Raw genomic sequence first — 6,000 nt, 5'->3', positions numbered from 1 at the left:
TGAAAATCTCTAGTCTTGAACATTTCTTTCGTATCACTGACAGCACCGGAAATATTGCCGCATGTACAAACCTTTAAAGACGATGGTCAGGTGTTCCTCTGTAAATGCGAAATATGTCCCCGCAGGGCCTGTGCTCTTGCAGGAAATAGCAAAACGTAAACATTCGATCGAACGTGTAATCTCGAAGAGATTGAACATCTTTGAACACGGGGCATCACTGCAGCCAAGGATAGAAGAAGCCGTCTTTTCTTTTTTCTTTCGACAAGAACACTTGACAAGACACCTCGTGTTCGAGGATCTTTGACCCCTTTGAGAACACAACGTGTCACACGAAAAAAAGGAGGCGCAGTGTGTTTTTTCGGAAACAGGTCGTATTATATATTTCTTCAAACGTGTACAGCACAGCTCTTCCCCACACGAGGACTCCAGAGAAGGGAGAGTTGGGGGACCGGGCTGAGCAACGCGTGCCTCGAACAGCACCTAAAGCACTTTGCCGGGGGCAGCCGGGGGCGAACAGACTCTTCAGGGTGCAGCTACTGGCTTCCGTATCATATTTACTGTGTAAGGTTTTCACGCGCTTCTCAATGGCGCCACAAATCTTCAACTAAACCACCAGCCAAAAGGCTTTATACACACATCCATCTGATTTTTATACACTCTTAAACAACCTGCAAGAACGCCGCGTGTGTTACTATATCCTAGAGTCGAGAACTCTGGACAGCTCCCAAAATCTCTAGCTGCATCACAGGTGTGCGCGCACACCGGCAATGATATAGTAACCATAGCTCCAGGAACAACTGATTCAACACCGGGTGACTCAGCACAATGTGAGCGGACCGATGATGTAACAATCTCGAAGAGCAACGAAGTTAGGTTGTCCACGCGAGCCCGCTCTCTAACCATCACTTCACTATACCTCATCAGCTTAAGTATGGGTTACCGTTTACAGGTAAGCAGCTGTTTCCAAGACAGCCGTGCAGGGCACAGAGCTTTGGCAGTGCATCTAAACATCACCTTTTGCCTTCGTAAAAGAATAGTATTATTCCTTCACAAGTATTCAATGGCAATTTATCAGCATCGTACGCTAAGCACCACTCAGTACACCGGAGAATGAGCGACTAACAAATTATATTGCAGCAAATTTTAACGAAGATTAGGGTTACTCCAACGCTCAACTTTTTGTCTGCCCGCCAATCGGTTGACTTCTTTATCTGTCAACCGAAATGGCTTAAGTTCAATCATTTCCTCAACGCCAACCAATATTGATCTGGTTTCTGCGTTCATACTTCAGCGCGTTGTCGATTAAAAAGCAAATATTTCGCATATCAGAGGCACAATATTAACAAGTCAACATACCGTGGTGTGTTTCTTTACACTAGAAAAGGTATAGGACGGTAGCGTTTATTACGCTTCACTGTCAATGGGACGCTATGCACGAAAAGGCGGGTGTTTTCTACGCCTTGGTAAGACGATACGGTGCTGCTACCTACCCGTGGCCTTGCGTTATACGAATTATGGCCTCTGAAATGGCGCGCACAAACGCTACGCTCGCTTTTTATCAGGTTATCTTATCGTTTTCCAAGATGGCGCTCATGTCTCACGCAGCGCCTCCAGAATCCCATTCACATAATTTCTCGCGTGAAACAACAAACAAACGTTTTATCTTCTCTCTACAGACGGAAGACTCTCGTCTTTCGACACTTGCAGTGGAACACAGATACGGGGCCAACGTTTTTTTTTGTGATGGGCGTTTTCGCAAGTGACGCGATGGCACTGAAACAAAGCTTAGGGCAGAAACTAGCAATCTAACGACAATATCAGCGCCAAGTGGCACCCTAGCTCTGCTGTAGGAGAACGAGCATTGTGAGAAGCAGATGTTATCTTACTACGGCAACCAGGCGCGGCATCCTGAACAGTCAGTTCTTTCGCTCAATTCCGGAGACAGTTTCTCACCTTCAACCATTCCCCAAGCCGGTGATTCTTTAAATGCCAACAGACGAGTCGAAACCAGGGAAAATGACTGGGCTACCGGCCCCGTTTCACCCGTAACGAGATTTTGTGTTCATTTTGAGTAATTACAGAGAGCTATTTAGCAGCTAAACTTGTCCTTTCGTTTGCATTTTATATTTGGAAATGTAAATTGTGCGTAAAGAACGCATGGGTAAAATTGGAAAAATAATACTAAGGTCAACATTCAAGAACTTGGCTGCGAGTGTAACAAAACAGTATGACGATCGGGGTTTTCCAATATAACATGTAGCTGAAGGATGTAAAGAAATATTTTCCTAAAGCATTTGCCTCGTCATGACACACCATCCTCACACCTTAGCACCAGAGTGCACCATGACAAAAAATAAAATCTGAACCAAGCTTAATCCTCCAGTTCCTACTTCAACTACGCAGATTGCTTCCAACTTCTTGACAATTTCACTGGCCATTCTAATGGACATTACTCATAATGCACCACCTTCTAGGTAACCAAAGCGTACGCTTAGCTGTGCATCACTGTTTGGGAACGGTCGATGGCAAGGGCTGCGCTCCAGGGCACCCCAATGCGGGCACAAGAGGCAAACATTCAACGATAGACGCACAACGGCAGCAGCAGCAGCAGCGCATTTGCATAAAAACACTCGGAAAAACTTTGACACTGTACATATGTTTCTGATATGTATGCATTAGGACACCAGAGAAAAAGAACGCAGAGCGTGCACCGCGAAAAAAAGTTGCGCGGCGGGAGGCGCGCGTATCACAAAGACGCGCCCCCGGGGACAGGAGGGGGACACGAGACACGAGCGTGGTCGCCACCGACAACTTTGCGCGTGGCGACCACGCTGGGAGCGCGCTCCGCGACTTGTAGGATTGGGACAGGAGCGTCCATTCGCGAGCGACTAACAGCCACGGATGACTGTGGGGAGGGGCCACATAAGCACTGAAAAGCACCACCACATTTAGGCTAAACAAGCTCACCTACTGCGACAGTCCAAGGGTTATGGTGCTTATGCAATTGTTAATGCTTATGTAATCGTAATCGTTAATGTAGATAATATGTGCTGCACGTTGAAATAACTGTCGAGATACAGGTCAAGCCCCAACTGATAGTATCCAACGACAACGTTTCGCTCCAGTACACACAATACTGCACGTGGCATGTACATCAGTGTCTGCAGAAAGGCAGTGAGGCAATACTCAAATGTTTCTCCAAAACCAAACGAGTTTCATAACTGAAGCCTCACGTTCAGGTCCAGCTTTCGTAATTCACTGTCATACGTCATCACCGTGCGAAATAGCTATCTTTACAGCACTTCTTCGCTAATCTGGTCCTACAATCATCACAAGTACATCGATGCTAGTGTTTGCTGCTGCAATGGACATCTTGCAACAATCTGCAAGGCGCCTTTTTTGTAAGGCTTGTTTTCCAACCAAAAACTCTCGTTCACAGACTGCTTTTCTCGCCCATTGTGTTTTTGCCTTTTCCCTTTTTGACATTTTGTTGTACTCGCGTGCCTTCGCTGGAATTCGGAGAGCTAAAAGCACAATGAGCGAGAAAAGCAGTCTGTGAACAGAAGTTTTTGGCTGGAAAACAAGTTATTCAGAAAGGCCACCTTGCAGACTATTGCAAACTGTTCATAAAAGCTTTTGTCTGCATTGATACGTAATATATTATAGTGATAAGGTGCCAATAGTACAAAAGTCACCCTGACAGCTGTAATTCGTCATGCTATATTAGTATAGGTTAGCAATAAACAGCTAGTTCAGGACGCAGGGCAACATTAACAAGGGCATCGACAGCATCCGTTCTACCTTACACAACGGCTGTCGGCTAATGTTTGTTCCGTGGCTGTGAGTGATCGCGAATGAGCGCTCCAAAACTCAGCAACCTCCCCATAGAGCAGTCCGCAGCCATACATAGCAAATGAGCAAGTGGATGGCTGAAATGAAATGTCACCGCACCCTGTGGTACGACGAAGTAGAACCCTGATTATTGAACAACTTCCAGCACAATATAGCTGTACTCGATGGCTGACAAAACAGTTCTCTACCGGTGACATGACGAAGTGGCAAAGGGCAAAGCGATTACACAAGAATTTCACCAATAAACAAAAGAAGAAAACAGCGCTAAGCAAAGTCACACACTCTTATCACCGTGGTTGCAATGTTACATCCCGTTATCCGTGCATCGTAAGAGCAAATCGTTTCCTTTAGAGCACTTGAATAATATAAACTTCAAGAACGGCAATGCGATCGATCAACACTCCAAATTACCTCGTCTGCCACGCGCCCCAACAGTTCACGAGTTCAAGTGACCGAGAAAAATTGTTTTACTGTCATAGGCAATGACGTACATTCACTGTAAGCAAGGTCTATACGCGAGTTATTGGCAGAATTTGAATACTCGTTCGTATCACGCGATATATGCAAACTCACATTTCACTTTGAGCCCCCAGAAGCTCTTCAGAATCCAGTTTATTCTACCTACTTCGAGGCATGTCTCAACCACACACACATAAAAAAAAAAGAGCACCGATTTCAGAAATCCGCCTTTTTTCGTTTTCCTGGGCAGCCCGCTGGCGTTTTGCTGGGATTTGGTAGGGGCCGGGAAGACTGGCATTCCTGGAACTAAGCCCTGCGAGACAAAAAGTCTCCTCTCAGCTTCCCAGCTAAAGAACGGCGCATGTGCTAAAGGCCGATTCTCCTATCATCACAATTGCTGTCCTGCTCACATACTTGTAATTGATATCTGGTGCACGTTTTTCTGGGGCCCGTCAGGGGCACGTCACATATTGTGCACGTCTAGTAGCGTTATGTCTTTCCTGGTGCTTATAATTTCGTTCGTGCAAGAATACCTGCGCAGCCCGTCACAGCTAATGTGGGCTACTCGAGGCAATGCGGCCCTGTGTGTTAAACAGATATCCACGGTCGCAGTGCTCCACTGCTCATAAATGGAATGACGATGCTATCAGGGCACGGGAGACAACTGCGCAACCTGGTGAGGTACGACGAAGCAAGTGCCACCAGCGGTAATGTCATCCGGGTTGAGATCACTCTCGAGGTGCGCAAGAACAAAAATGACGAGAACACCAGTTTAAAACGCACCATACACCCGGAGCGCGACGCTTACACAATACAACACGACATGCATACGCACCGTAGATTCCATCTGTTACTGTGAGGTGTCCCAAGAATCTTTTTTTTTCTTGTACGTGTCTCCTTACTAACTGACATGTGTTGATCTCTCCGATGCTCAAAACCGAAAATGCATCAGTTTGCTTTCTAACCAGCACTCGTGGACGGGAGGAAATTGGAGGAAGGAGCGCAACGATAATGCAGCCGTTTCTGCTGTTTCAGTTAAGTGCCATAAATAACAAGATCGAAGTATATTCGGTGCACAGGGTGGGAAAAAAACAAAAACTCAATGACGGACTAGCTTACAAGTCACGACGTGCAAATAGAACACCGTTTTAAGGCCTTATCCTTCACACTTACTTTTTTTGTCTATATGCGCGCTTAACAGCCGCGAAATTGGACTTCGACTTCTCCACAACACACAACGACATGCTCAACGGGAACGACAAACTCCCAAACGTCAACAACTCACTCTCGCCTCAAAATGGGCATCACAAATGGCTGAAAACGTGGCTGAAAACCTTGTTTGTGGCCTTCAAAACACGTGAATGGGCGTTATACCCGTTGCGTGCGTGCGAAGCGACGCGCAGCAGCGCAACTTTCCTGGCCGACATCGTGTCGCCAGGCCCAAGTAAAACCGTTCTTATGAGAGGAGAAAAAGAATGCTCATGCGACTGACCATAAACATGAACATCATCTGTAGACAAACTCAGGAGGCCAAACGCTGCGCGCTTGCGGATATACGACTGAGATCTTAAAGTGCGCATATTATATTCCCCAAAACAGCTGTCTAACCACACCTTCGAAACCACACCGATCCACTGTTACAGCGCGTCTGCATTCTTTTCAGTCTGAAGAATATAAACTCAACACTGG

Source organism: Rhipicephalus microplus, chromosome 8 (assembly GCF_043290135.1).
Source record: "Rhipicephalus microplus isolate Deutch F79 chromosome 8, USDA_Rmic, whole genome shotgun sequence".
Lineage (NCBI taxonomy): Eukaryota > Metazoa > Arthropoda > Arachnida > Ixodida > Ixodidae > Rhipicephalus > Rhipicephalus microplus.
This window is presented reverse-complemented; position numbering follows the sequence as displayed.